The sequence below is a fragment of the Amblyomma maculatum genome, chromosome 11, assembly GCF_055883805.1.
Source record: "Amblyomma maculatum isolate TAMU_Amacu chromosome 11, ASM5588380v1, whole genome shotgun sequence".
NCBI classification, from domain to species: domain Eukaryota; kingdom Metazoa; phylum Arthropoda; class Arachnida; order Ixodida; family Ixodidae; genus Amblyomma; species Amblyomma maculatum.
Window position 1 is genome coordinate 34,258,763 of NC_139354.1, and position 24,659 is coordinate 34,283,421.

The window sequence follows — 24,659 nt, forward strand, 5'->3', positions numbered from 1 at the left end:
GCAATCCAAGACGCAGGCCCTGACGCTCCACGTGTGGTTCAAGGTGCACACGGCCGCCGCCCGGGCGGGAATTTACGACGCAGTGCGTCAGCCGCTATACTTTAAGGCTCTATTTCTTTCATATACCTATTTGACATACGTGCAGCTAGCGTAACTGACGTCTTGGGGTTTGCAAGAGTAGACCATTCCATACGTGTAAAATCAAAAATACGACTACAATGACCATGGCGCATTAATCACTGATGGAATATCGCACACATACGGTACTGGTAAATGCTTTATGATTATCTTGAAACACTCATTCGGCAAACGAGTACGCCAGCTATTTGCTAAACAAGCCGCGAATATTCAAATCACTGCAGTGGCAAAAATCATCGCAGAGCCAGCTATAGAGTCGCCCGCGGCATGGCGGCGGGCCGGCTTCCACATTTCACAAGAACTTGAAACGCGAAATATATCCGCGGGGGGCTTTACCACACTGAATTTCATAGGAACACAAAATAGCTTCGCGTAGCGGCCAGTATACAAGAGCGGCAGCTAAGCAGAACAGCTTTGATTCGACGCCGTGCCAAGTGCATGGATAGCATAATTTTAGAATTTCTTGTTTGTTCTTTTTTTCGCACAAGTGCAAAAAAAAAGAAGTCTAACGTTTCTCCGCTTTTATTCACACCCCCAATTTCGCGATTCCGTCGTCGTTCACTGCAATACAATGCTTGCGCTACATATGGCAACAAGGAATAACTGTAGAGTTCAAAAACTAAATAAAACAGTCGTTGTTTTACAATTAAGCTTCATTCGGTATCAAAGCTTATTTATTCTCTAACTACCTCCGTGGTGGAACAGTTACAGGCGTGCGCGGGGAAGGTAGTTTTTTTTTTTTTACAAATATTGTGTATGGAGAGAAGATACCCACATGTAAACTGACTTGTTAGCATTTGAACGAAAAAAAAATGTGAAAGAAAAGACTGGAAACACAAATAAAATACGAAAAGGTACAATGGGTATATTAACAACTGGATTACAATGACACATCTTTGTTTCGCACACGCTCGTTCGCACAGTTTTCCAACGCCTGCTCTCCGTGCTGACGCACCGCTCAATCCCGTCCTCGCGCACTTCGCACTCCTGTCGTTCCCCGATCGCTCTCTCTCACCGCATGCGATGCGAGCAAGGTCCGAGGTTGCATACGTGCGTCGAAATCCACGCAGGTGCGCCAAAGCGGTGGACGGGTCGACGCACCACTCAGGGTCCAAGGGGCGGACGGCCGCCGCCCAGGGGAAGGAATTGCGCAGTTATAAAAAGACAAACACTAACAGACTCGAGACTTCTTTCAAACATTTCCGGGCTCTCACAACAGGTTGCATAGAGAAATGTGCTTTTACCGCATTTTCTTGGCCAATAAAATATACGCAAGAAACTAAACTGAGAAAGAAACAAGCGCCTAATGAATCGGGCCAACAAACGACTAATCTAGCAGATAGAATGATGCTGACGGTGCGGATATATGAGAAAAAATGTAAGCATCGTATGCAACTACCTTATAAAGAGGTGGCAAGTCGTGGTACTGAGATGCTTAGCTCAATAATTTTCAACAAACTTGCTTCAAATCCTCATTTCAGGGTGATTGAAATATTCCACTCGATTGAGCACTATTGTATGAAAGCATTTTCGTTGGTATGCTTAAAGTGAGCAAACTATTCGTAGTAGAACACAGCATTCACAAAATACAACTTGAACAGGTTTGGGTGTTGTAAACAAAACAGCTAGGCGCCTCTCCAGGACGACGACGCGCTTCGCTGCTGGCACAGAGCCCTACATAGATGAGCAGCAACAGCAGCGCATCGTTCAAGGCTGATTCAAGTCCTGTCATCTAGGAAACGCTTGCTAAACGGAGGGTACAAAACCGAGACCATCGATCTGCTGAAAAAGCGATTACTAAAAAGCTCGAAGGATGACGCGACAATCGCTTAGCCGGCATGACGGCGGCAGTTGTATTTTGTTTCAAAGAGGGCGCTCTGTTCTTTCGTCCATCCAACGGCCGCTCGTTCGCTCGGCTCGACGTTCGGTGGCACCGCGCACGGAAAATGCTTCTTTCTTCAAGAAATATTCCATGTAAGTTCTCAAATTTTTTCATTCAGGTTTTATAAAGCGTTTGTGTATATTGGAGCAAACTATTAGCCTCTTAGATTGAGCATTTTTTAAATTACAAGCGTTGTCTTACATTTCATTGTTGCTGCAGGCTGCGTAAGCCATGTGCTAGGGAGATTTGTCTTCTTTTAGCATATTTCTTACGTTGTTAACTTTTCAAAAGTGGTTCTCAAGTATGCGCGACTTGATTCCGATCATTTTGCAGCTTATTTCAAGTTAAACCGTTGCTGTTTTACAGAGTACTGATTTCCTAAAGTAAACAACTGCGTCGCATCGTAGCCCTAAAAGCCAACTTCGGATATTCACGGCGTTACAGTGGCTGGAACGGCGTATAGCCGTCACTTGGCTCGGCCGTTCGGGTTCCCTCGAGTGACCTCGGGCGGAGTCGGTGGAGTCCGGGCAAAAGCATATATTTTCGTGTCTGGTGCGATAAAACGCTAACCGCATGAGTCGCGCGGCAGCACTATGCGCAGTGAGCTGAAGACCGCTAAAGCTTTGCCGCTCGGCGCTGTCGCCCAGGTTCTGGGTTTTTAGAAATCGCTCATGATGCTGGAACCAGCTCGCGAGGCAGCCAATCGCAAAAGGCTTTGGGGTACTCACCTTCGTTGTTTTTTTGTTTTTGTTTTTTTGCATGCAAAGTTTGTTTCCCTTGTCCGGTATGAGCGAAAATCCTGCAGACGCTCATTTCGTCTGATCCGTGCATATATGAGCGCATCGAGACGGTTTAGTAAAAGCTTGGTAGGGTAGTATTGCAAAAAAAAAAAAGGCTAGTGTGGCTAGATATTGCTAATTTTCGAAAGTTGCAGAAAAACGCCACTGCTTTCAATCATGTCTGCATCGCAGTATAGTAGCACGCCGCTGCGCTGGGACCATTTTTTAGGGGTGGCGGGGGGGTGACAGTGCTCCCCCCTTTATTCCAGTGTTAAGAATGCCTGAAAACCTTTCTCTGACAATGACCTGTGCGTGGGGAACTGCATCCCAAGCAGCGTGGACTGTGGTAGATGCATGTACTGCACCTAACTATTATCCCTGAATCAGGTTCTGTCGCCACTGTGCATGAATTCTTGCCTCATAGGGAAGCCGACTTGTAGGTTTTGCAACTGGTCTGTTATAGCATGTCCAGCAGGGCGGGAGCCTTCAGTGTGAGCGCTGGGTGGGCTCAGACAATTTCAGTTCCAGGCCGGGTTCGGGTTTGTAGCATGAGGCCCGGGTCGGGCTCAAAATTACTGCCCGTGCACACCTCTAGTCGCGTCGGTTGTGTAGCACACGTTTGGCGCCCGTGCATGCTTTTAATTTTGTTCTCCGCACCATGACACTTTGCTCCAGCATCAAGACTGCATGAAACATCAGTATGCATTTTCCGGTCGTTATGCTAACTGATCGCCCCACCGCCCTGGCACAGCGATGTTATACCATGTGTAACATAGGGTTGCAATTAGTACTTTTTTTGAGACAGCTTTCAATTGAAATTATAGATTAACAAAACAGAGAAGAGCCGTGGTATGCTTTTATCATGATTTAGAGGCATCGATTTAATGGAGACTTTCTTTCCTTGCATTTAGGGCTCTTTGCTCTATAACGCCCGCAGTCCAGCTGCTCCACTTGTATCATCGCACTGCTTTTGCACAAGCAATCATCTGCCATCAAAGGAGTGCTGCGTGAATGTGAGGCAGACAACATCATCATCATTTTGGTGCTGCATAACCTGTCAACAACTGTGGGAGCCTTGCCATGAAACATGCTGTGTGTAAGGAAGCATTGCCTCGGTAGGTATGACTCATTGCCTTTGTTTTGCTTTATATAAAGGCTTTAAAAAAGGCTCTGCTGGCTTTTCGCTATATGATTGCATGCTATATGACTTTTTCTAGCTTTTTAGCTCAAGACTTACTTGTTCAGAAGTCTTGCCCACAGTATGCAGAAAATAATATCCTTCATGTCCCTGGCAGTGCTTTAATAGCTGGTGCTATATTTCGTTGCTTTATTTCAACAGTATGTGACTATTTCAAGTTGAGGCATGATTGAGTGAACCTGTGGTGTAATAGCACAATAACAGACATAGCTTGTTGAACTGACGAAGTAGTTGTCATTTGCGTAACACGGGAGAGCAGGTGCTTTAAGTGATGGAATATTTAGCATACTCGATTATGCTTGCATTACAAGAATTCGCAGGAAGCCTGTATTGAGGTTTCAGAAAAGAAAGCCATTACGTATTCCTCAGGTTATTTGCCTTCCACTCTCCCTTCATTACTGCTGCCTGCACTGTATGTATTTGTTCATACAGACATGCAGTTACTGACTGCTTGTACATTTCTGGTTGCCTACACTGGCTTCAGTCATGTAGATGTAATATTACTTTGATCTAAACCAGGCTATTTACTTTGCTCAAAGTGACAATTATAATTAATTCTCTCCCCAAGCCATTGAGATTTGCCATTAGCTCCCAACTCGCCTTATTCGCAGCTGCAATGAATTTATTCTGTAACCCTAGAGCAAGACATTTGCAGAAAGGAGATCATCATGCAATACTCGTGCAAATTTTGTAAATTTTAGAGGACATTCTGTTTGTTTTTGCATATGCTTCGGTGTTCGGAAAACAGAGCAGACTAGCTTACAGTGCAGGAGGGGGGTGGGCTGCAAGACAAAAGGAAATTATTAGTGCAGCTGCTCATTCAGGCGTGCATTCCTTGTGCATTTATTGCTCTTATATATGTGCACCTTTGCCTGCATGCTTGCCAGGGCTTTCCCCATAATGGGTGGCAGTGATCTTGCCGCCCACCTCTCAGGGGGACTGCCCTTTACCAACTACTTGCCCACAACCAACTCACCTCCTGGGCTTCAAATTTGTCATACTCAAGGACGATTTTCTGTGTTTGATGTTACCAGTGACGTCACTTAAGATACGCAGTGTGCATCATTGGTCCATTAGTTTCATTTCGGGATGTTGTCACCCCTTATATTCCCTACTCATATTTCTTCTTCTACATCCCCTTGCAACTGCCAAACGAAGTAAGACGTATAAAACTGCCAAACTCCCGCAGTCTCTAAATGCTAAGTCAACAACCAAAAAGCTTTTACATGTCTAAATAAAAGTAGAAATGATCCGCCGATTATTTTTTTGATTGTCATGTCTAGTCAGACGGTTTAGTGAACTGCCACATGACCAAGCAAATTGCAACTGTAAGTGCACTGAGGAGTCATGCGTTAGAGCAAGCATATGGATCTTGTGTTGCTTAGCTGCTTAACTCCAAATATCCTCCTTTGTCAGACAAGATATTTTTTTAGAAAACTGGATGGGGAGCCAGAAGAAAGCAGATTGGATTCTTAGCAGCATTGCTACTTGTTACACGTGCGTTCCACCCCTGTATACATGAACTCGACAGTATTGGGTCGAGTACATCTGTCGAGTGAAAAATCAGTTCTGGGGTTCATGTATACACAGTCGGGTCGAGTAAAATAGGCGGCGGAGCGGGTTGCGTTAACTCGCTTGCAGGGGGTAGGTTAATTCGCTTGACCCGCTTATCTAAAGGCATGTAGACGCTGTCCAGTCAGGGAGTCTAGTTATGGGGAACTCTGGGCTATGAAAAATCCTCTGGAGCGGCGACGAGCGTCACTCGAAATGAATGCTTTTTAGCGATAAAATGCTTTTTTTAGATAAAAAATAATCGAAGCTCTCGATAGTAAAAGGCAATGGGATCAAATACGAGTAAGAACTTGCACAATAACTTCGAATCTCGATGCAACGCTCTGCTACGATACTTACTCACTAGAAAGCGAGTTCATGTACACATCAGCCGGGTCGAGAATGATGACCTTGCTTACTGAACGCTGATTCAACCCGGTGCTGTCGAGTCCATGTAAACAGGGCTATTGTACTTGTAATTTTAGGTGAACTCTCATTTCGTGCATTGCACATTAAATTTGAGCGATATTGGTGCTTTCTTGCGTATATGCTGTTTTGTTCTGCAAACAGTACTATTTCTCCAGACACAATCTTATTTTTAATTTGAGTACAAAATATTGTCCATTTTTGAAAAAAAAAACAATTTGTGAGTCTGTTAAGAAATTTTGATTTTGAAATATATTCACAAAATAGCAACATTTTATAGATACTGAAATGTAAAATGTGTGCGAAACAACTTTTCAGCTCAGGATTAAACTGGGTTTTCAAGGAACTTATTGTGATAGGGTGAAAGTGAAAAATCACTGTCATGCTAGATGTATCGTTTTTTTATGATCGCATAGTCACATCAAGCATTGTGTGAAAGTGAAAAATCACTGTCATGCTAGATGTATCGTTTTTTTATGATCGCATAGTCACATCAAGCATTGTGTGAAAGTGAAAAATCACTGTCATGCTAGATGTATCGTTTTTTTATGATCGCATAGTCACATCAAGCATTGTATTTTATGGTGTGCTTAAGCAATGAAAATAATATTTGGCCTCAGATATTCAGGCAGATTACTATTCTCTATACCAACAACTACTATGAATTGGTTTTAAGAAATCAGATGCCCGAGCACCACACCTGTTACCTGGACATAAAATCACCCATGTATGCCTAACTGAATATAATCTTGCACGTGGAAGGTTGCCGATGGTATGGCCATATGATTAGCTGTGATGAAGGAAAATGCATACCTGGTAGGCTGCTAGCTGATAAGGAAGTACAATATCATTGTACTCAGATCTAGCATAACATTTTCCTGCCTATGCAAAGTAAATTTCTAGTACTTGCTCAATTGCTCATTGCAGGCTGCCTGTAATAATTTTAGCTGAACAAGCATGCACTGTATGATTACGAGAACTTCTTGTCGGGCTTGTTCGTGTTTATTTATTATAAACTGAAGGCGCCAAAACAATGCACGCACACAAGAAAAAAAAGGGACAGAGTTCCACTCACAACTGATTTATTGTGCAGAACAGAGTACATATATATCTCACTGCAGGCACATGCCCAAGGAACACATTCAGCTACATCACATTCAGCATCATGTAGTTTAACATAAGCTATGTTCAAGAAATGCTTTCTCAGAGAAAGAGGCTGTGGTATGAGGCATGGGCTTCTTGAACATATCTTATCTTAAACTACATGATGCTGAATGGGTTCTTTGCGCATATGCCGGCAGTGAGATATATATGTACTTTATTCTGCACAATAAATCAGTTGTGAATGGCGCTCTCTCCCGTTCTTTTTTTCTTGTTTGTGTGCATGTTGTTCTGGTATCTTTAATTTATAATGAGCACTGTATGAAAACTATTCCTTGGTACATTACAATTAAGGCAATTGTTTATAGTAGAATGCAGCAAGCAATAAAGCTGTGAAAACTAAAAAGCTGGAACTCGAAATGGTACGGTTATCTTGAGAATATTATATGCGTACACAGCCTTGAGAATATCTTCAATCTACACATCTCCTTCAGTTAGCCGATTGAAGATAGCTTGATTGACTCTGTCAGGGCAATTATTTCTTTATTCTGGCCGCAGTAATGTATGCGTGCCTGTAACTGGTGTACTGCAGAAAGATATTCTTTAATGTGTTCTTTAATATCATCCAGTCTTGCATGCTTAGTAATCCATATTGTCTATTGCAGGAATGTTTAAGAATTTTTTAAAAATTGAAAGTTCTGGAGCCTGAACCGTCAGATTTTCAGGAACTGTAATTCTATATGAACACTAAGCATCTACCTGAAGTTATCGGTTTGCCAGAAGCAGGTTTTTACTTCCAAATATCTTTCTTTTGTATCTGGAATGGATATTATTTTGCATATAGGTTTATCATCCCTACGTCATAAGATGCTGCATGCCTTTGCAGGCCCAGAAACCTGTCGCAAAGTGCTCTAAAAGAAGAATGTGTGGCAATAGGCCTTCAATATATACAGTAAAACCCCTTTATAGTACAGCCACTGAGGCCAGCGAAAATATTTACTATATCATGATCTTTACTGTATCAGTGGTCTGTGATGACATGGTCCTGAAAGTGCTGTCTAGTAGTTAAATAGGCACTTACTGAACACGTCTTGTTGCTTAATGAAAAAAACCTAAAACCTTCCATCTCACTTTTATCATCTCTTTGTGTAATTTTTTCATTATAAAATTTCTCTACATCTTGTGGAAGTACCTTTGAAGCATGAAGACGTGATTACGAATGCAACCAAGTTCGATTTCAAGTAAAAACTACAACCTTGCATGAACATGGTGTCCCTTTTTGCTCTTTCTGTCTTTTAAAAGGCAATAAGTAATAAATTCGCATGGCACTCAAGTGCTGTAATACCTTACTCGCTGCACCTCCACTTTCTGCCACCACTGCCTCATGATTTGTACTGCACATTGCAGTGTATGTTGACCCATTTCTTTCCCTTCCCTATTTCTTGCTGCACGTTTACTCCTTTACTTCCTGAATGGAACACGCTGCCTCCTTGCTATGTTTGTAGACAGCTTTACTTTTTTCTTCTTCGCGCTGCGCGCTTTCCCTCACGGCTCCAAGGCTTCTGTAAAGTAAGCTTCATCTGACTGCTGCTACGGCTAGTAGTAAAGCCACCTAAACGAACACTCGGGGTTATTGTTCTGTTTTCAAATCCAAAAGTCTTGGCTTCGCGACTCTAGGTAGCGCGCGGGAGTCGTCGCCAGGGTCAGAAGCACTTTAACCGATTTTTACCAAAAACATCTTTACTATAAAGGGGGAAAATGTACAGTTGCCTATGGAAGATGAACTGGGACTTCAGTTTCACTTTACTATATCAGAGGTTTTACTAAGCGGGGTTCTGTATTTTGTACTCGATGGTATAGAGCACCCAGACTTCAAATATGTGTTTGGATAAGTGTTGAGAAGGTGAGGTTAGATCTTATTGTGATATATGCTTGTCTTCTGTGCAGATGTGATTTGTAAGACCCACGGACCAATCTCCTCAACAAACTGTTCCTGAACGGTTGTTTCCTGCGGGGTGCCCAGCTTACTACCTGGGCCATGTGCTTACCCCGCCCCCTCAACCTCATCACTTGATCCATTGACCCTTCACTGCCAACTATCATGCTCAACACAGTCCACTGCCATTTTCCATCCATGGTGGACACTGCCCTGAAATGCACCCATGCTCAGCCTCCTATTCCTGCAACACCTCTCGCACTACAAGGCTATAGTGCATCAACCCTGCTCAACATGTCCAGCCCCTTCCATCATGACCAATGCACACTGCACCCAATCACCTCTACCTGCACTACCTGGTCATGTGCTGCTTAGTGCCCTGTTTCCAATTACACCTACTAGCCTCTCCCATATTAACCCTGTATCCAATGCCTCCTGCACTGCATTTTGGCCCTCTGATGTCCTTGTGGCATTTACATGTATATGAGCTCTCAATAAAATGTTTTCGGAAAATATTTTGCTTGCCTCATTTAATTGCATGGTTTTTATGGCTCCTTAGGGAGATGACATGCAAGGTGGTATTGGGAAATGACTGCATAAGAAAACCACAATTATCAGAGTGACAGTTGAACAAATGGCAGCAGTAAGGGCAAGGGTGAAATAACTGCATGGCTAAAGGTGGCTTAACAGTGGCAGGCCACGTGTGCCGATGAATACTTGTTGCATGCCAATAAATACCAATATATGATACTAGCGGCACGGCCGGTTCATTGCCAATGTCAGTTGGGCCAATGAATACTAGTGGCATGCCAATACGTGACACTAGGGGCACGGCCAGCTGATAGCCTATGTTGGCAGTGCCAAGACAGGTACAATGTTGGCATATAAGCCGGACCAATATATAAAAATGTAGTAATTTCTCAAAAAGCCAGTGTTACGCCAATGTTGGTACCAATTTTTGTCGACGTTGGGCCGGGATTGGTGCGATGTTGGTGTGCTGCCTGGGAGCTTCACCTTCTACTTAGGCGAATCGATTATGCCAAAACCACCCAGTCAGCGCCCACTCCTAAAAGAATTAAATCGGGGGCCTTGCAATGTTTGAAATATACACCCCCAAAAATCGAGAAAAACAAATAAAAACGACGTAGGAGACAGACTGTTCATGAATCGATCCTCTCGAAGTGTTGCGATTCCGAGGTCAAATAATGTCTTTGAAGAAGAAAAACGATCGAGATAACGAAGGTAAGCATTCTTTTACTCTTAGGTGCAAACAAGCTTACGCCCCATTAGGAAAGGCAGGTCGCTATGTCTTTGCATCCCAATATTTAGCGCCGATGCAGGCTTTACCGCATTTTGAATTCCAGATGACCCCTCTGTAATGACGCCGAACTTGGTTGCAGATGTGTGGTTGCCCTCGTACGACGCAAGCAGTTTATTTTGCGGACAATAAATATTGGCCTATGAGTCTTGCGAGCTAGATAACATAAAGTTAAGCTGTGCATATCTCACCTGCAGCTCACACCTGTCATTGTCACGTCCGTGATATTTCGCCTACAAAGCCTACGCAAATATCAACGCCGGATTTTGGAATGCGCCTACCTAGGAAAATGTCCGAACGCCTGGCTTTGCATGCATATGACTTCTAAATATAGGTGCTGAAACCAGTGAAAGAGGGGAGCGAGCAGATATAACCACCCTGTATCGCCTTCAAGTATTCGCGCCTAAAAATTTATAGACATGCTTGCGGCAATAAAATTGGAAGTCTCTAATTTGCGATGCATCTGCTGGTAGGAAGAATTTCATAAGGCTGTCTCAAAGGCGATGTCGTTGTTACTGGGTACTTATTTTGCGTCAAACCTAGCTGCTTCCGCGGTAGGGGCACCAAGAAATGTCAATCGCAGTGGTTTTAACAGATTTTACCTCTATAATGCAATATGGTATTGCAACCCTATTGACAACAGTCGAAAGCAAGCAGCCTAATGATGAAAACAAGCAGTGAAGTAAAGAATTTCGATAAGGAATATCATATCTACAAGCGCAATGGCATTGAGCGCAGTGAGATAACAGCATCCCTTCGGTCGCAATGACTGCCTCGTCCCCTGAGAGTCGATCTGCGGATGCGAGGCGCTAAAGTGTGTGAACCATGTCCCCTCCAGGACGGGAGATGATACGAGACGGAGCAAACTTGCGATGCGAACACACAACAAAGAATACCAGAGGTAGTTTTGCCATGGCGCACAAGGGGGCCGCGCCGCCAGAGAAAGCATTTTCATGTCCAGCCCATTTCGTGGCGCGTGTCCGCGATTTCTTGCGTAACTTGAGCAGTGTTCGGCACCAAGGTATGTTCCGAGCTGCTTTGGACGATGTCGTCATTTGCAGATGTGTTCGGATGACGCCGACACATTCACAGAGGAAACGTTATTGCCACCCGAAGTGCGGCGAAACTCGAGGAGCGCTCGGCCTTGTTGCAAAATAGTTGTAAGGCAGAGGCAGACGCCCTCTGGTGCTTCAAAGAGGCTCTGTAGATTTCTTAATATCGGTATTAGAGGCAAGTCGTGCATATATATGGCCTTTTGTGTTTTGTTGTGATATGACTGCTGCGCCCCGAGTGGGCGGTGCCTGCAGTCCAGCGACAGGTCTTTTCTGAGATGTGCGCGGGTGGATGCGGTTCTCGTATTATATGTCTGATTACTCTGTACGACATTAAGAACTGTACAGCGTCGTTGCATTAGAATCAAGTCCGATGAGATGATTATCACTCCCTCCTCCACCCTGAGCGCTGTAATGACGTCCAACACATTCTGAATCTAACTAAACACGCAGAGCAAACGATGGCGCTTTAATCGGCACAATAAAAGTATGGGTATAATTGGCACACATTTTCTTAGAAGAAGCAGGTATTTGAACGGACAGTTTCAAAAAAAAAAAATGTTATTTTTATATGCACCTAGCTGTAGTGTTTTCTTTCATGTTAATTTCTTTCCTCTTGCAAAATACTCCCGCCTTTACTTTTCAAACAGTTTTCTGATGGTAACTTTAACCTGCTCCATCCATTATAAAAAGAACTTATCGCAAACGTATTCGAGACGCAATGCCACTCTGCTTCCATCTAAACTTAAACTCTATAAAGAAATTCCGCATTATGATCACTTTTTTCCGGCCTTAGAAGAAAAGAATCAGGGAACGCGTACGAGCCTGTAACGGGAATGACTGAGCGTTAACTGCAGTGTGATGTCAAGCAATGTTTCGCAAAGATGTTCTGTTTTTCTTCTCCTGCAACGTTAAAAAAACTGCTTGCTTAAGATAATTTATAGCAGCACTGAACGTTCACATTTAAATTTGTTGAGACACTGGTTAGCGTGACCTCGGCATTCCTCTGCTTTCGCTACAGCCGCCTCTATCCACTGTAGCCACCTTACTGGTTGTTAACATGGCGAAAACTCGTCGGTTGCTCAATATTGTCTGCGATGCAGGGACACTGTTAATTTTCGAGACTACTGTGGGAAATAAGATGCGGCTATGCAGATATCCATGGGAATGGGCTGCGCTTCCAATGTGGGGCAAAAATTCGCTTTTATTTTTGTTCCTGTGTTCTTTGCGAGTAATTAAACTGCCATAGAAAACCGATTGACTGCGTTTTGAATATATATGTGACGCAACTAAGGAATATTAAGTCTTCTGTACACCCTAATGCTCCCACCTTCTTATTCTGTGATTTAAACTTCCTGTTCAACAAGCTCGTACATATTAAAATATATTACTGCAAGCTGTTTGGTTAACACATACGTAAACTTCGGTTTATCTCGTCATATTTACGACCTCACACTCGTTACAGAAGACTCCTAAAACATTACACATATCGTGCTAAACTCTCGAGCGAACATTTCATTTCTTGGGGATCTGTCCGGTCTCGGTGATCATGTAATATTGCACGCAACGTTCCAATCTCGTCTCTTGTGCACTAGAAATACAAATAAAGCCGTAACCCTTGAAGATAAAGTTGACTACGAAAGTGTAAGATAAGGAACTTGCTGCTTCTATAGATGCCAGTTTCTTAAGAATTTCTAGAAGCACCATGTTTATTCAAACTGGTCATTCTTGAATATCAAAATACGCCAACATACCGACATACACAACCTCCTGATCAAACTACCTGAACGTTCTTCCTGAGGATTTTTGAACGCACTTCTAAGCCCCCTCGTAATAAAAGTCACGTCTATTTAGAGTACCTATATTCGCTAATAGTGAACATGTGATCAAATTTTGGAGGATTGCTAATAGCGCGGACGCTGGTAAAAATACTTCACACAGGAAAAAAAAGTGTTTGGATCACTATAAGGGAGCGTGAAATTTTTACCCTATTCATCCACTTTACCATTCATATTCAGTTCTATCTCAATCAATTTTGAAAAGTTGTTAATCCTCACATTAACTTAGGCTAGTACTTGCATCATGTATTTGACCAAATTAGGGCTTGAAGTGTGTTTCCCTTTCAAAAAGTTACGTAGAAGAAACTGTAGATGTCGCCAGCAGGTCCATTCTCCGTGACAAGCTGAGCAGGCAAGACAGTTTCTGTGTGTGGATCCAGCAGCCTTTCGCTGAAAGCGGGGTTCATTTCCAAGTCTCAAGACGATTTCGTTTCTGTTTCTGACATCGCATGTTCGTATCGAGCGACGGAACATTTTAAATCTCGCTTTTTCAATGAAAATGAATCTTTTCAGCCGGTCGGAATTGATTTTCACTGTGAGCAAAATTGAAATGAGTGAGCCCTCATTGTTTGCCTAAAGCGAATGACAGCCCTAAAAAGTTTTGAATCTTGCTTTGCATAATCTCTTATAGAAATAAGTATTCGGAAGATATAGATGAAAGCTTTATTCTATATGTTTGAAACTTTGTCCAGCATTCTGCGCGCGTAATTTACCGCTGCATAAGCATCTGACAAATAAATGTAGTTTGAAGGAAGTGTGTTCCTGAGGCCACAGCGAAAGAATCATGAATGAGCGAGCAGGAACTATGTTTGTTTGGTATGGCTTATTTAGAATTACTTCTTAAAGCGACTAAGGTTATGAAGAACGCTGTAGTGGAGGACCCCACATAATTTAGACCTCCTGGAGGTTTTTGGCGTGCACTGACATCATACAGTATACGGGCGCCTTGCGTTTTGTCTCCATCGAGGTGCGACCACCGCGACTGATTTCGAACTCGTATCAGTGGTCGAGCACCCTAACCCACATCCACCTCAACGGGTTAGGGCTAGGTTGGAAGAAGATGAGTGAGAAGTTCAGCAAAAGTAAGGCTGTATAGATTGCTCAGTACATAACCCGCTCAGCTTATAATACAGGCCTGGCACTGGTTACATGGATGTGCTGAAGGGGTGACTTGACAAAAACACTGGCGATGGTCCCATAGGGCGCATCATCATTCCCCTTAACTCTATGTGGCTCCCATATGCTCTAAAACAACGTCGCAAGCTATTTTATTTACCATGGGATACCTCAAGGACGTTCGTCCTCATTGGGCGGTCACTTTAATAAATGCCCAGTCTTCGCTCTGCAGCAGACTGCTTCCACTGCCTGACAGCGTTTGCGGCCGGAGCAGCTAAAACAAGAGCTATAAATGAAGTGTTAGTAAACATTGGCACAAGGAAGAAAAATTAACTACACGTAGCGTACGGCGACAATATGACAAAACTGGACACATAACACGCAGTGAACGTCAGAAGTTTAGACAGATAAAGACCAAGTTTACCTGAAATTAGCATAGCTTGTGGTGCAGCATTACAAATGGCGTGGTTACACATGCACCACACAGCCTTTATACTGCCGTCAGTGTTCTAAGCGTCTAACCAGCATAGCTGACGGCATGCGGTATACTTTCTTGATAGTTTACGGAGCATGTGTACTCTCCTACTGCGACGGAATAATTGATAAACATTGTGATAAGATGCAAATTTTTAGGAAGCGTCTTTAATTTAAGTTGCGTACTTGTGACGTAGATACGCAAAGCGAGCTCCCCTATTTTATTGAACTTGTGCTATAAAAACACCTAAAGCAGGAAAAAAACAAAACAAAACATGTATGCATTAGATTGAAATCACCGATGTTCGGGTGTGCACACTTGACTGAGTCGGTTTTGTCATGTAACTAGTGCTGGTAGTTTTCTGAATTAATGCAGTGCAGGCCGCTAAAAATGTTGTTTAGGCAGTGTGTGCTTGCCACTGCTTGGTAGTCAGAAAGCTTAAATGGCAGGGCTGTGAAATGTGATATGCGAGTGAACAGTCATATACAAGGTGCTAACAATTATAGAGGCACGAGAGGAGGTTCGGTACCTAGCTAATTCAAAACTAACCTGGCTCCCAGTTCCTCGTTGACACTGAAGAGCCATGCATCAGCGAGATCTTTTGACTAGACGAAGCCCGATAGCAAACATTTACCGCCATTGTTTAAAATAGGCATGAAACCGTTGGAATGTTTTAACAGGGGAGGTTGTTCCGAGAGATACTCTTCAATAAAAGGTTGGTGGTGAAATTAAGAGAATGTGTAAAAATAATTAGGGTTCGCAGTGAACTCAGGTACCATCTTGGTTCGTTTTCAGTACCTCCTTGCCACAAGTACGTTGTGTTACATGTCATTTTATCCTCGTTCCAACTAGGTTACATTCAGCTGCCTACAAGCGTGCTCTGCCTTCTTAATACTCTTTAGGCGGCAAAGCCTGCTTGAAAGGCAAAAAGGAATGAAAGAGTCCATATTGACATTCTCCTTTTCCCTGCAGCCCAAGAGTATCCGCGATCATCGTCATCACTATTATCATCATCAGCAAACATACGTCCTTTGAAAGACAAAGGGCTCTTTCGGACGTCTTCAGATAACACTAATATCTTTTTTTGTGCCAGATTTGCCTGCCTTTTTTAAGTAAACATTCTGATCTCATCTGCGTTCCGACACGCAAGCCTAGGAAATTTACTCTTGTTTTCAGCTAGTATCTCTTTCATTCTTGTTAGCCGCTTGATGCTTTCTGTTCTCTTACTCTTTGTTCACGCCATCTTCGTCACTTTCATTCCCATATTACACTATCATGTTACCAGGAGCAAAGTTAGCGTAATGACGTTGCGTTAACTTCATCACTGTTTTTCACGCGGACGAAATTAGCAGGAAGTCAGGGACAACTGCATGGCTTGGCGTGCAGCGTGTGTGCCCATTCGCAGCCGCTACAATAATAATATTGTCACGGATGAAGAATAAGAAGCCGAAACAGGCACGGGTAGGAATGCTCGCGCTAGGTTGTCGGGCATTAATTAAAAAATCGTGTCATCATCATTGTACACCTCCCTGTTCTCTTTTCCTGTGCTCATCGGCTTGCCACCCAGTAACAATATAACCCCAATGAAAAGATTGACGCAGGCTTCATTCGAGACCGGCCGTGGCTACGACCAAGGTGGAGCGTCGTCCTCTCCATGCAAGAGGCCAGAGCCACTCAATTGCGCCTGGTCGTCGAACGTTATCGGGTCACTGCCTGTAAACGCTCTGCACACGATGATAAAAGCTCTGCTGACACACGTCTCACACAATAAAGGAATCATAGGAACCCTCCCGAAATTTATTGATCTTACCTAAAACTCTTGCTAGATCCAGTACGCAGCCTGTGCTTGCTTCAGGAAAGCAGCGCAGAGAGAATATTCGCTGCAAAAAGGCATCGACCATAACTCACGGACAGGACAGCACAGCAACGCTTACATGTGCATAGGTATGGCCCCTACCGAAAAATCACAGTTATTCTATAGCTGTAAAGTACACATCGAGTGCACTTCAACTGGAAGTCCTAATCGATCAGGTCTTTGTTACAGCTCATTTGCAAAAAATGCCAAGGGTTCAGAATACTGGATGCCGTTCTCGATGCCCTCCCAAGACAACATTACCTGTCGCCAAGATACATCTTTACTCTGTGACCAACTTCGCCTTAGCACGCTTTCACAAAAAGCACCCCCCCCCCCTACTTACCTCATATATGAAGTTATAACACAAGTATACCCCGCACTGGAAGGAACATATGCAATCTACGCAGAATTTCATACACATGGCTCAAAACCGGGTACTTATCCAGCTCGAATAGAACATATTTGCAGCATAAAACACAGTGAAGCATGTATTGGTTCCATCAGCGTATTTGCAGAACTACATGTAAGAATTACCAGTTTTGCCTGATTAGAAAGCATTATGTACGCTACAGGACAATTTAAAGCAGAATCATGTAAGGGAAGACAAACATCTGCCACCAAATTTCTTCTGTCATTGATTGCTTGTGTCATTGCAGCCCTATACTGCGGGGCTTGCCGCTGAATAGGCAACACGTTACTGTGCAGCTGTTATGCAGTAACTATGCACAACAACGCATTACTATGTAGCTCCGTAGTAGCTTTCTTTTGCAGCTGTTGACAAATCACAGCTGCCCCACAAGTAAAAATAATTTTGCTGGGAGTAGAGCCACCCGATCAGTGCTCTTGCATCCTTAAACTGTTTCTCTCTAAAAGAAAAAGGAAAGAGTCAGGTTTTTAGCTGAGTACACCTCTTCAGAACATGACATACTCGTCGTTCGTCCATATATATAGTAGCCACTGGCTGACCTACTTGTTGCATCCGTTTTTCCGTTATTTGTACCAAATTATAGTGCAGCAGTTTGTCGTACAGCGTTCCGCTAAGTGTCGTGCTATTTCGTGCTCCATGTAGCATAGATCTGATAGTGAAATTATGGGCTAGCTCATGAACACGACACGGGCTCAAACCGACGATACATGCACACACACTTCCAATTGTGGGCAAACCGAAGTTTCTGTAATTAAGGCGTGCACTCGCCTCTTGAATCATGGATGTCAGCGCGCGTCACACACACACACACACACACACACACACACACACACACACACACACACACACACACACACACACACACACACACACACACACACACACACACACACACACACACACACACACACACACACACACACACACACACACACACACACACACACACACACACACACACACACACACACACACACACACACACACACACACACACACACACACACACACACACACACACACACACACACACACACACACACACACACACACACACACACACACACACACACACACACACACACACACACACACACACACACACACACACACACACACACACACACACACACACACACACACACACACACACACACACACACACACACACACACACACACACACACACACACACACACACACACACACACACACACACACACACACACACACACACACACACACACACACACACACACACACACACACACACACACACACACACACACACACACACACACACACACACACACACACACACACACACACACACACACACACACAGCATGCACCTGCTGGGCTGGTCTGTAATTCTTTCATATTCATACACGTTTCTGAAGACCAAACATTCTCACAGCTAGAATGTAGCTGCGATCAACCAAAACGTGAACATCCGGGCACGAAACGAGACTTAACGAGATGACTGTTCTCCGCTCTCACTGGTTTCCACGCCCTCCCCAAGGATGGCCCACGGTGCCGCACACTCGCGCGTAGAACACAGCCAACGCCTTCGCTATGCTTGAAGTGCGTTCAGGCATTTGGAATAAAGTTGTTATAGCGTTGCATCACCAGCCCATGACATTTCTCTTTTTTTAGCAAGGTGTTTTACATACGCTAGGAGATAACTGGAATGCGCTGCTCCTATATTTTTGTGAGGCTACTGTCTCTTCGTTTCCGCGTACACGTCTGCATAGTTTTGCACTTCAATGCCGTAACGTCAGAGCGACTCCATCTTTGCAATAAAGCCTGATGAGAGGAGGGTTAGGGAGCGTCTTGCGGAAAGCGATCGCTTTGTGAGTTATACGCCACGGCTGAAGACTTGTCGCCCCTGCCAGACATTGTGCTGTGGCATTAACCATTTCATGCTTACATCAGTCGTTTTATCCTCATGTGTAGTGTGCGGTAACCTCGGGTGCTAATGTGGCATAAGATCTAGCACAGTAGAATGTAACACGAAACACAGCACAAGGAATTCAATAGAAAACAAAAAGAACGTGTTACATTTTAGTATTCTTCTGCAACCTCCAAAGCAAATGCTACACTTGGAAGAGCTCAATACAAGTTAGCTCTGTCAAGGCCGTTTAATGTCTTCAAACTCCGACAGGAGGCTATAAAAAGTTAAAACAATTATTCCAATCTCGTACGAAAGCGGCGTAGCGCAGGTTTTTTTCCACTCCCGGCTAGCGTCTTGTAGTTGGCTGAAATAAGACGCACATTTCTCAACAAGTAAATTAATGCTTTTATTGATTTGCCGCACTAGGGTAGCGCCGCACTTCTTTCCTTTGTCTTGGCGTCGGCGTTACTTTCGATGCGATTTCGGTATTACAGAGTGGAGGCCAAAGGTCAATCTCAAAGGGCATAGTTGAGGTCAAAAGTGAGAGGTGAAGTCATGACTGATCCTTTCCATATGGGCACAATGTCATGATCATGCTTGGCTGCTAACTGTTGCTAACTAATGTAGCTGTCCTACAGCACGGGAAATGAGTCGACAAGCCAGAAAGGTAAGATTTACCTTAGGGTATGGGCCTCCGAATTAGTACTTTCGCATTAAAAGAAGATGTTACTGTAACCGGAAGGAGTACTCGCTTTTCCAGTGACGGCCGCGGTGGTCGTGTGGTTAGTGCACTTTGCCACTGAGCAGGACGGTCAGACCCGGTCACCGGGCAGCGTTTCGACGTAAAAGAAGCGTAAAATGCGCCTGTGTTTTTGCGGCCTCGGCGGACGTTAAATGACCCCTGGTTGTTCAATATTAATCTAGAGATCTCTGGGAAGGCTTCTTCAAAGTGTTAAACCCTATGCTTCAAAAATGAAATTCTCTACCCTTTAAAAACAGCCTTACGTAAGGGACGTCGGCCTTTTGATCAGCAGAGCAGAAAGTGGGAGATGTCACAATACCGCTGCTAACACTTGCTTCTCCAGAGGCGAAAGACTACCCACACAAAAAAACAAATGTTCCGAGAGCAGAGAGCACTGTGGAATATGCACTGCAGAAATGCGAAAGCCTCAGCTAGCGTTGCTGCTGCATACGGCATCACGTTTGCACTCATTACCATTATCAACTAAATGCACCGTCATTATCACGAATACTGTCATCATTGTGATTTTCACTAATTGCGGTGTCATTATCATCGCTACTATCATCCCCACAGTAGACAAGGAGAATTATGATGTGCGTTTCACGATCCTGGGCATGGCGCAGTTGGTTGAAGCGCTGGGCTGGGGATCCGAGGGATAGAGGCGACAGAAATTTTATTTTTCAGATGACGCCATCAGGATGATTGATAGTTAGTTTTACTCATCATACAGCCGTTATTAGCAAGTGACACACCAACTCACAAATCCGATGCACAGATGGGACGCATAGATTCGACGCACAGATCTGACGCACAACTCTCGCGCACTGGATTTCATTCCATGAGCCTAAAGGTTTTCGCCTTTAAGAGAAGTACCCTATAATCATTGACTTCGCTGAAGTAAATGGCAGGCTATCATATTGTTATAAACCAGAGTTTGCAGTAGGAAAAGCAGCTGTGCTCTTTTTCTTTGCTGCGAAAACTGCGATAATATTCCAATTCCGCAGACTTCCAGAGACGCATTAGACAGCCTCAATTTAGCCCGTAATATCATTCCTGTAAAACTGGTCCCCATGCCTATGTGAAATGGATGAGAAGCTTGACTGGCTGTAATAAGCACTTTATACAGACGCGTCGGAAGAAGTGCGCAGGTACTGCTGACGACTCTTACGGTTACCCACGCTGCCACAGTGTCCCCATAAGTGCCCCCCCCCCCCCCCCTCCCTTTTCTTATTAACGGGTGTCTTATGGCGGAGATGGTTAGGAGAGGGTGGAAGGGATGTCTCGAGTTGAGCAATGCACTCGCCTTCTCTCAGGTCTCAGGGCTGTCATGATGTTGCTTTCTATGGTGTTGCTTCCAATAGCAAATTTTTCGAGAACAATACCCTCCCCCCTCCCGCCTCCAACCCCACTGTATTGTCGCCACTGATCGAATGCAAGGGCCCTGGATGCAACCACACTCAAGGCTCAATTTAAAACTATGTGAGCTCGACGGGTTTGTCAATTAGTTCTTGCTCTCCTAGCTCTCCGAGAGGAGTCATATAGGAGTGGAAAATTGTATTTCCTTTCCTTCCGCCGTGAGACAACTTCAGGAACATTTTGGTTGATTTTTCACCCGTTGTTAAATCATTTCGCCACCTTTAGTGCCGTTAGCAGCACTTCTACTTGGGCGCTGCTGTGTAAACTTAAATAGTTGTCAAAGTTTTGAATAATAAGGGCAGGATCAGTGAGATAAAAAGGTCAGCGCAATGAAATATAGCACTGCATTCAGTCGAGTAATTAGCACAACGGCATATGAAAGCTTGTAAAAAAAAAAAAAAACTAATATTTTTCATAGAGTAAAAAACACACTCCTTTTATTTAGTGCCAAGTGCGCTGAAGGTGAGAGGTAATAAATGATAGTATGATCCCCTTTTGGAAGAGCAAACAACTGCGCAATAGTGGTAATTCTCCTTCTCAAACAAGAACCACTAATATACCCATGCATCTCCTTTGACGGGGCAAAACAACCGATAGGAAAGATCCGCCCCGGGAACAAACTGAAAGCGCATGTTGATGCAAAATATTTTTTCTTTTTTCTGCCTTATTGAGAACTGCTGCATTATGCTGTGGCTGCATCCCCAGCTGAACGCTTTTAGTAATTATTTAGGGGGAAATGAGTGGTTCTCTCTTCAGAGAGTGTTAGCGGACACTGCACCATTTATATATAATCATGCGAAGATAGTTGTTCACAATATATCCGAGCACACAAACCGCAGCGAATAAAATGTTTCGATTTTATTACAAGATGAATCATGCGGAACTGGCTAATTATTTGTACAGCCAACTTTTTTTGCCGTCATTTCAGGAACTGAATTTTCTTTCGAGTACGTTTTCCTGCGCATTATGTACACGTCACTGGCATTTTAGGATGCTTTTGGGTTTGGAAAAGTAAAAAGGCAATTCTTTAAGCGAGTAAATACGGCATTAACCACAATATCTTACTGCCTCATCCCTTTAATAAAGAAAGTGCGCAGGCGTGCGCTTAACGCTCCACACAACTGCAGAGACTGAGCATGTCATCGGACGCCGTCATCTGAACGCCCCGCTCATTCCCGACAGCATGGGATGGCGGGTTCTGATTTGGTATGCAAATTGGATAACGCTCTGTCTATTATAGCGTTCGAGTATTGCCCTGCGCAGCCCACAGCCACTCCTTTCTTCTTCCATCCCGTGTCTGACGAGCCCTTTTTTTTTTTTCCTGTCGCTTCGATCCCTTCGGTCTCATCTAATTGCTTTTTCTCCCCCTTGTGTTTATATTCATGCCCGGAATTCTGGGCTGGACCATCTCAAGGCATGGGCGACCGGTTAGGCACCCACACGCTGTCGGCGTTGCTCTGTTCAATCCACTCTGATTCCTGCGGTAGTGAAACGGTTCCTTCAGTGTCGCTGTCTCATTACCGCGTCGGCGATGCCTATATATAGAAGGCAGGGCGACAAAGAAATGAAAACCAGCATAGAAGCACAGCCTACAGTTCTTGGTCGGCTGCCATCCAACTTTGAGGAATACCTGAAAACTACTTTAACTAGTTGCACCAACTTTCGTTCAGTAGCCACAGTTAGGTAAAGACTTGCACAAGAAGCATCCCCTGGACACAATGTTGTCCAGTTTGTCTTTGAAGTGCCCGTCTTAATGTTCTGCTCACACCCAAAGGAAGAATAGAAATGATGACCAGGAAAGAAAGGCACATTCACAACGTACTGATCCAAAGTTTTTGTCCCTTGGATGTATTCAAGCGCTAATTTTGTGACTTTGAAGGTGAAAGTAGAAGTGAGATGTTAGGTACATGACTTGAAAACTGTACAATGCTGGATGGAGCAATACGTGTTCCGCAGGATATGGCCCACGAGAGATACGTCTATGTTGTTTGTGCTGACGGGTTCTACAGCAGGGCGCAACTCATGTTGGAGCTTTGCGATTACAGCCTTAATAATTACAACACAATTATTACTTTTGGTTTGAAGGGCTAATAATATTCTCGGAGTAGGAAGCCGTCAACACCCAAGGCGAGTCTCGTTTTCAAATTTTCTCCTCCGCAATGTGATTAGAGACTTAACGAAGATCAAAATACTGCATTTGGAAGCCTGGTGGGCTGGATATCATATACCGCAATGCATATATTTATAGCGACATTGCTCCGCGTGGTATATCTTTGCCAAAACCATGTTAACTCCTGATAAATCTTGTCAACACAAATACGCAAACAACATAAGTATGTGATGCATAAGGAGTGAAACAGACGGGATATTACATAAGTGCAATACTGAAAAGATAGCTGAACAAATTTTCTAGTGTGCATTCTTGAGTTTCGTAAATCGAAGAACCACAGTGGTCATTAATAAAATTGAAAAACTGTGCTTATTACGGCCTCCAACTGCAGTCGCCTAAAATGTGCGGTTGCCTAAAACCAAAACCAAAATATTGATTAGGTAATTTTTGTTAATCAGCGGTATCCTCACCAACCTCTCTCATCCTCTCATCTGCATGATGCCAACTCACAAGCGCATACGGCACAGGCATCTATTTCGTAGCTTTATAAGCAGAGGTTGTTATAAATAGAAAAGAAAGAGTGTAGAGGTCTCGCTTAAAGTTTCTCAAAAGTTTCCTATAAAGCGACTTGGACTAGGTAGTGCGTAATACCGGAGGCAAGAAACAATATCGGCGAAAAAGACTAAAACGCAAATAAACGACGCCGCAAAGTGGTAATTTCATCAATTTTTACTCGCTGAGAAGCCAGAAAATATATAAGTGACCAATACAAACGCAGAAAGAAGGACTACGTACAATAAACCAAGCTGTCAATAATAACACATCTCGTTCTTATGAAGGTCCGCAGAAATATCTTTTATGTAATATATTAGTCCTTTTTAATTGCAATGCTCCCCAAACTTCTAATGCGCCTTAGTACATCTGTTCTTGCGTACAATCCTTATCTCCCGAAGTCGCGATACATGGTCATTAAAACTCAGGGAGTTTTCACGTAGCGATTGATGTGACACTCTGTGACACACAATGAATGCTTCACAAAGCTGCCGCTAGATGGTTGCCTCATATTTCTTTTATCGATCGCACGTGTTCAGCTTCATGGTAATTCCCACATCGTACTGTTCGGCCCCTGTAAACCTTAACGCAAGTCAATGAAATCAAATATACCACCCAGCTGTAGCCCTTCACAGACTTGTGCAGTTTCCGTTTTGTTGCCTTCATCTGCTACCTTCGATAAGGTGTAAGATGTATTGTGTAATAGTGACAGGTAGTACTGTGCAACAAGTAACAAGTTGCCACCCACTGTCCCCGTCCGTGATAAGGAAAAAAAATGAAAACAGAGAACGATAAATAAAAGAGCGTTCAAGAAAAGGCGACGTCAGACGCAAACCTCGCGTAGCCACGACCC

General features: G+C 43.7%; 1 long non-coding RNA gene across 1 annotated transcript; it reads left to right on the top strand.

Annotated features, from left to right (window-relative positions):
- The first annotated feature begins 2,003 nt into the window (after nt 1-2,003).
- LOC146173446 (uncharacterized) lies at nt 2,004-9,524 on the top strand. Its single transcript, XR_014701840.1, has 3 exons — nt 2,004-2,112; nt 3,711-3,914; nt 9,023-9,524. It is a non-coding gene; the product is annotated as an uncharacterized LOC146173446 (long non-coding RNA).
- The last annotated feature ends 15,135 nt before the right edge of the window (nt 9,525-24,659 follow it).